Source organism: Trichosurus vulpecula, chromosome 3 (genome assembly GCF_011100635.1).
Source record: "Trichosurus vulpecula isolate mTriVul1 chromosome 3, mTriVul1.pri, whole genome shotgun sequence".
In the NCBI taxonomy this organism is placed as follows: domain Eukaryota; kingdom Metazoa; phylum Chordata; class Mammalia; order Diprotodontia; family Phalangeridae; genus Trichosurus; species Trichosurus vulpecula.
This window is the reverse complement of record NC_050575.1, coordinates 15485382-15493427: the sequence shown is the minus strand read 5'-3', so window position 1 is coordinate 15493427 and position 8046 is coordinate 15485382. Positions and strand designations below refer to the sequence as shown.

At 40.1% G+C, this 8046-nt stretch overlaps 1 pseudogene; it reads left to right on the top strand.

The window, feature by feature from the left end:
- Positions 1–5485: 5485 nt before the first annotated feature.
- Positions 5486–6490, top strand: LOC118843059 (annotated as a pseudogene).
- The last annotated feature ends 1556 nt before the right edge of the window (positions 6491–8046 follow it).

Genomic DNA, 8046 nt, shown 5'->3' with positions numbered 1-8046 from the left:
CACAACTGTCTCTGGGCCACTCCACGAAGCATCGCTTTTAGAAACACACTCATTTAGTCATACTGGGGAGGGGGAGGAGGATCAAAGGAAAAGAATGACCTTTGCTTGGGGGTGAATGGATAGAGGATAACTCAGTGCTCAATTCTTGCTTTCTCTGTCAAGAAGAATGACCTTTGCAGTGGAAATAACACAACTAAAATGACTATAACAGGGAGTCTATACCCAAGATAAGTAAAGGAATATCTGAGGCCAGATTTGAACTCAGAAAGATACAACTTCCTGACTCTAGGCCCAGCACTCTATCCACTGTGCCATCCGGTTACCCCGATGAATTCAACTCACCAGGTCCAGATGACCTTCTTCCTTGAGAACTGAAAGACCAGGCAGCAGTGGGTGAGCCAGTGAGGGACACTGGAAAAATCGTAGAAAAAACGAGGGGAAGTACCATAAGGTTGGAGGAGACCAAATGTCCTGATTTGCAAAAAAAGAGAAGAAAATAGGATCTATAAACTATAAGCAAGTGAACATGACTTTGATTCCTAGGAGGAACATTCTAGTTAGGATTATTAGAGATGGTTGGTTAACAACCAGAAAGGGGACAAAGAGGCTTTCTGGCTTCTTTAAGAACTGACCTCACGTTTCCCTTTTGACAGGAATTCTAATCTAGGAGGTGAGAGGAATGTGGTGAATGTAGTTAAAAGAGGTTTTAGCAACACTTTGGTTAAAGTGTTTCAGGCTATTCTTGTGAAGAAGATGGAGACATATAGAGTAGGTGTAATCCAGTCAGATAGATTTGGAACCTCTTAGATGGACACACTCAGAGTGTGGCAAGAGATCCCTAGTTTGCTTTGCTCCTATGTTAGCTAATATTTATATCAGTGCTTTAGATAAAGGCATAAATGGCATGTTCACCAAATTTGCAGATGGCACAAGCTGGGAAGGCATAGCTAGTACATTGGATGACATTAGTATCCGAAAGGATCCTGATTGGAACACCTGAATCTATAAAGATTAAATTCAATAGAGAGAAATATAAAGTATTATATTTGGGCAGCTAGATGGCACAGTGAATAGAATGCCTGACCTAGAGTTGGGAAGACTCATCTTCCTGAGTTCGAATCTGGCCTCATACACTTACTAGCTGTGTGACCCTTGGCAAGTCACTTAACTGTTTGCCTCAGTTTCCTAATTTGTAAAATGAGCTGGAGAAGGAAATGGCAAATTACTCTAATATCTCTGCCAAGAAAACCCCAAATGGAGTTGTGAAAAATTGGACACAACTGAAACACACACAAACAAATCAGCTTCAAAAAGGTAAGATGGGAAGCGTCGATAAGTAGCACTTGTTTTGAAAAAGATCTAGGGGTTTTAGTGGACCAAAAGCTCAATATTAGTCAGCAGTTTGATGTATTAACCCCCACAGATAATGCCATTTTGGGCTATATTAAGAAGGATGGAGCTTCTAGGAATAGGGAAGGTAAGAGTACCACTGTTCTTTGCCCTCATCAGACCTCTCTTGGAGCATTATGTTCAGGTCTCAGAGCCACAGTTTAAGAAGGATATTAATAAACTAGAGCGTGTTCAGAGGTGGGCAATCAGGTTGGGTAAGGACCTTGAATCCCTGCCGCATAAGGATTGGCTAGAAGGCTGTGGAGGTTGGGGGCAGGGGGAGGGAACATGATAGATGTAATAATATTTAGCATTTATACAGCACCTACTGTATGCCAGGCACTATGCTCGGTACTTTACAAATATTATCTTATTTGATTCTCCCAACAGCCCTATGAGGTGGCTACTGCTGTTAACCCCATTTTACAATCGAAGAACCTGAAGCAGATAGAAGTTAAGTGATTTGCTTAAGGTTACACAGCTAGTAAGTGTCTGAGTTCAGATCTGAACTCAGGTCTATCTTTGACTCTAGGCCCAACACTCTAACCACTAAGCCACCTAACTGCCTTCTGTGTCTTCAAATATTTGAAGGACTACCTTGTAGAAGAGGGATCAGATTTGTCCTGTTTGGCCGCAGAAGTCTGAAACAGGATCAATATATGGAAGTTGCAAAGAAGTAAATTTAGGCTTAATGTTAGAAAGAAATTTCCAACAATTGGAGCCATCGCAAAGTGGAATGGGCTTCCCCGAGAGGTACTGGGATGCCCCTACTTTGAGGTCTTCATTGTCTTAGTAGGAATTCTCTTGTGTGTATCAGAGAATATGGTTGAAAGGTCTCTTCCCACTCTCATATCCTGTGAATCTGTGAGCCCCCCTAACCCTGAAGAAGGCAGACTGAAAGCCCTCCATCTGCTGGTCCAGTCTCTATTTCTCTAGTTTAATTTCTATTACTTCCCAGCAGGGTTTATCTCCCGTTGCAAGATTAACCTGCCAAACTGATGTACTAAGGCAAAACTCTTGATTGCCTCTGGTCTATTTTCCCTTACAATGCTCTTCTTCCTTAACCTCCTTATTACCTTGGAAATCTAACTTTAAAACCTTCTCCAAAAAGTCTGCCCTGAGTAATCCTGCTTTCTAGCCCTTGAACATTTGTGTCTCACACTCACATAAGAATATATATACACACACATGAATATATGCATATATGTATACGTATACATATATACACACATATATACATATACACACATACAAATATGTCTAGCAAGACATAGTAGAAAAATAGCTGACTCAGAGCAAGGAAAACCCGGATTCAGGTCCTGCCTCTGACACATAGTACCTGTTAGCATGAGCAATGCTATAAAAATTTAAGTAACAAATTAGTTGCCTCACCCCAAAGTTCCCTATTCTCATGAGGTTACAGGTTGAAACCCAATAAATGAATGAATGAAAATATGCATGAATGAATGAATGGGTGGGAAGGGAGGAAGAGACTGAGAAAAGGAGGGACACAAATTATTAAATGAGAAGCCCTAAAGTATTAGAGTTGAAAGTGACCTTAGATGTTTGGTCTAACGCACTTACTTCATAGCTGAGAAAACTTGATTCCAGGGGAGGTGGCTTGCCAGAGTCAGCTTTTGTTCTCCTAACGTACTCCTTTTTCTGTCTGCCAAATATTTAAAAAAAATGATGTACTCAATGAATTAAGAGTATTTCTGTGCACACATACAAGGGGAGAGAGAGAGAGAGAGAGGGAAAGAGAGAGAGAGAGAGAGAGAGAGAGACAGAGTCAATGAGTGAGTGTGAAAGTTTGAGCCAGCTTTAGGTAAAACTGAATTTGGCAGGTAGTGCAGTGGATAGAGCCCTGAGCCTCAGGTTTAAGGCCTGGAGTCCATAAGAGCAGCCTGAGTTCAAATCCAGCCTCAGACACATACTAGCTGTGTGACTCTGGGCAAGTGACTTAACCTCCTTTTGCCTCAGTTTCCTCAACTGTAAAAAGGGGATTATAATATTATCTGTCTTGCAAGGTGAGGACCAAATATTAACAAATATTAGATATTTGTTAAGTGCTTAGCAGAATGCCTGGCACATAGTAAGCTCTTCAGAAATGCTAGCTATTATCTTCCCTTCTCTGTCTTTCAGGAAGCTGGTATTTGTCTTGCTCTTATCTCTACTCCTGGGGCAGTGAATAGAGCACTGGCCCTGGAGTCAGGAGGACCAGAGTTCAAATCCAGCCTCAGATATTTGACACTTAGTAGCTGTGTGACCTTGGGCAAGTCACTTAACTCCACTGCCTCCCCAAAATTCACTGAATGGGCATTACCTCACTCAAAGTGAGAACCTGCAAAGACCTTAGCTTAAAAGGGTCAGGGTCTCCCACTGCATCCTGGGCCATCTCTAGTCATCCTGATGAATGTCTGCCCACTGGACCCAGATGGCTCTGGAGGAGAAAGTGAGACTGGTGACCTTGCACATCCCCCTTCACTCAAATCAAAGTCAACTGCCAGTCGTGTCATCATTTCCCTGACATCATGGTCTTCTTGGAGAACGAAAGACCAACACACACATGACAGGCCATCTACTTTTCTGGTTGTATGTATCTTTGATTATATTTTTAGTGACACTTCTAAGATATAATTCTTTGTGGGTAACATGCCTTTCTCCCCTCACCAATTAATTCTTTAGAACTTCTGCTCTGTGGCCCTGACATCTTGAACGATGACTGAGTCACTTTACAAGTGCAAACTTACCTAACCCCTATGTCTAGCTGGCCCCAGATGATCATCATCATCAGCCATCATCAACATCACCACCACCACCACCATCATCACGAGCATTCATAAAGCACCTACTGTGTGCCAGGCATTGTGCTAAGTGCTTTACAAACATCACCTCATTTGGTCTTCATAACCATCCTGGGTTATTTCCCCCATTTTGCAGTTGAGGAAACTGAGGCATATAAGTTAAGTGTTATGTCATACAGCTAGTAGATATCTGAGGCTGGATTTGAACTCAGGTCTTCCTGACTCCAAATTTAAGGCTCTATCCACCTAGCTGCCATGTTTTGCCTTCATAGTCCATCCAGTCAACCACCCAAGTCATCTTGCTATCTATCTGGCTGCCTCCATTTTCCTCCTCTTACTCTGGGCATAGTAATCAACTCAAGAATATCATTGCTTCTGGAAAGGGTATGTCAATTAACTATCCCTTGGTTCCACTCACAATCCCAATAACTTACCAAATTAAAAGTTCCTTCCCTGGCCACCATTCCCCTGTAAGTGTTGTCTTCCCTTATTACACTAGAAGCTCCTTCTGGGTAAGGATCTTCTTGTTTTTTACATCTACATTCCATTGCTTTGAAAAATGCCTTGAATGTTCATGTATTTAATGCATGCTTTTTCATTCATTCACTCATTTCCATTCCCCTTATTAAAGATAATTTTATTAATTTTTTTGTTTTTTATATCACTAGAATTTCTACTGTTATCCCTTTTTCTCTCCTCTCAGACAGCCAGCCCATATAATAAAAAATATTTAAAAAAAAAATTAAAAGAGGAAGAAGAGAAAAAATATTGGCAAAACTGATCACTACATCGAAAAAAACCTGAAAATCAATACAATGTACCACATCTGCGGACCTCCGACATCTGCAAAGGAGTGGGATTGGTGTATCTTCTTATATCTCTTCTTTAGGACTCTGCTTTGGTTTTTTTTATTTTTCGTCTTTTTGAAACATTTACTTTTGATGGTTTTGTGGTTGTTCTTTTCCATTTATGTTATTTTAGTCATTGTTGTGTACATTGTTTTCTTGGTTATGCTTACTTCAATCTTTGTCAGATCATGTAAATCTTTTTATGCTTCTCTGTATTCATTGTATATCATTCTTCATTGACTTTTGAGTGACTTATAATTTTAATTATTCATACACTGTGGTATTCTTTGATTCAGTCATGTAGCATCACCAGAAGAACATTGGTGTTACAAGATGGGTCTTTGCTTTAGGGAAAACTTGGGGTCATTAAAAACACTATAGTTTTCAGCTTTTCTCCCAAGCTCGGTGCCAGGCTGGCTGCTTCAGTCGCATCCCTGAAACAAGATGGTGAAGGTTGGAGTCAATGGATTTGGCTGTATTGGGTGGCTGGTGGCCAGGGCTGCATTCACCTCAGGTGGAGTAGCCATCGTGGCCATCAATGACCCCTTCATTGACCTCAACTATGTGGTTTATGTCTTCCAATATGATTCTACCAATGGCAAGTTCAAGGGCACTGTCAAGGCCAAGAATGGGAAGCTGGTGATAAATGGAAAAACTATTACCATCTTCCAGGAGTGGGGATCTCACCAATATTAAATGAGGAGAAGCTGGAGTCGAGTATGTTGTAGAGTCTGCTGGAGTCTTTACTACCATGGAAAAGGCTGGGGCTCACTTGAAGGGTGGAGCCAAGCCAGTCATCATATCTGCCTCTTCTGCTGATGCCCCAATGTCCATGATGGGAATGAACCATGAGAAATATGATAATTCCCTTAAAATTGTCAGTAATGCCTCTTGCACTACCAACTGCTTGGCCATCTTGGCCAAGGTCATTCATGACACTTTTGACATTGTGAAATAAATCATGACTATAGTCCATGCCATTACTGCTACCCAGAAGACAGTAGATGGCCTCTCTTGTAGGCTGTGGTGTGATGGGTGTGGGGCTGCCCAAAACATCATTCCTGCACTGGTGCTGCTAAGGCTGTAGGGAAGGTCCTACCTGAGCTGAATGGGAAGCTCACAGGCATGGCCTTCTGTGATCCTACTCCCAATTTATCTGTTGTGGATCTGACCTGCCTCCTGGAGAAACCTACCAAATATGATGTTATCAAGAAAGTGGTGAGGTAAACATCAGAGGGACCCTTGAAGGGCATCTTGGACTACACAGAGGACCAGGTTGTATCCTCTGACTTTAACAGCAACACCCACTCTTCTATCTTTAATGCTGGTGCATCCATTTTGTTAACCATTGTTAACCATTTTGTTAAGCTCGTTTTGTGGTATGACAATGAGTATGGTTAAAGCAGCCATGTAGTAGACCTCATGGTCTACATGGCCTCCAAGGAGTAAAGTGGAAAGCCATTGATCTTCATCCCCAGACAAAAAAAGAAAATTCCTACATTCCTAAACTATGTTCCTATATTGGGGATCCTGTGTCCCATTCACATCTTTGTCCCAAAGCATCTCTATAGTAGGGGGGAGAAACCTAGAGTCCTGTGTTGTGTACTGTCAATAAAGTCACCACATTCAGTGCAAAACAACCCCAATAACAACAATAAAATAACAAAACATTCTAGAATTTTCTAAATGTAATCTAGCCTGCTCTCTTCCTCTGATTCATTTCTTGGCCATCCAAGTTCTCATTGTAATATCTATCTAAGATATATTTCTTGATCAATCATCTTGATGGACTGATCATCACTGCATATTATAATCTAGACCAAAAGTTTTTTTTTCAATGCACTTACTTTTTTTCCCTCCTGTGTAGCCATTTAGGCCAACCACTTTCGAAAAAGAACAGCTCCTTGTGTTATTTTTCAAGTCAAGTTTCTTTTTTTGGCTTTCAATTTTATCTTTTATTTTGTTTTCAGAATTTCTTTTTTTTTTGTTTAGCTTTTTATTTGTTGTTTCCATCTTTTTTTAGTTGCATAATTAATTCATTAATCTGTTCTTTCTCTCTTTTGTTGATGAAAATGTTTAGAGATATAAATTCCCCCCAAAGTCTGATTTGGCTGCATCCCAAAAGTTTTGGAATGTTGTCTTATTTTTTTAAAGTGCAATTATCTATTATTTCTATGATTTGCTCTTTGACCCACCAATTCTTTAGGATTAATTACTCAATCTCCATTTATGTTCGAATCTTTTCTTTGAATTTCCTTTTTTGATTATGATGCTTATTGTATTGTAGTTAGTAATGGATGTTTAATATTTCTGATTTTATGTATTTGCTTATGAATTTTTAATTACCCTAGTACATGTTCAGTTTTTTTTATAAAGGTACCATTCATAGCTGAGAAAAATTCTATGTTTATTTCAACTCCAATTTAATAACTGTCAGAGATATCATATCAAACTTTTCTAGAATTCTGTTCATGTCAATTAACTAACTTTTTCTTACATTTCTATATGTCTGAAATAGGGATACTGAGATTCTCAGTGACTATTGTTAGCTATTTCCCAATGTAATTCAATTATCTTTTAAAAATAAGTTATAATATTCAGTGCATATATATTAACTATTCTCTCCCTCCCTGCAAGCTTCTCATCTTCCAAATTTCCCTGTTACTATAGAGGCTACCATCATTTCTCCAGTCACCTAGGCCTGTAACCTCAGCATCATTTTTAACTCCTCTCTTGCACCCACTCCACATATTCCACCTTTTGCCAAGTCTTGTCATTTTAATCTTCATAACATCCCATATATGTCTCCTTCTCTCTGCTCACACTCTCCACTACCCTGTTGCAGGCTCTCATCTTTTCACACCTGAACTACTGCCTTAGCCTCTGGTTGGTCTCCCTGTCCCAAGTGTCTCCCATTTTAATCCATCCTCCACTCAGATGCCAAAGTCATTTTCTTAAAGTGCATTTCACCCCTCCCCTTCTCCCAATACACTCGAGTGACTTCT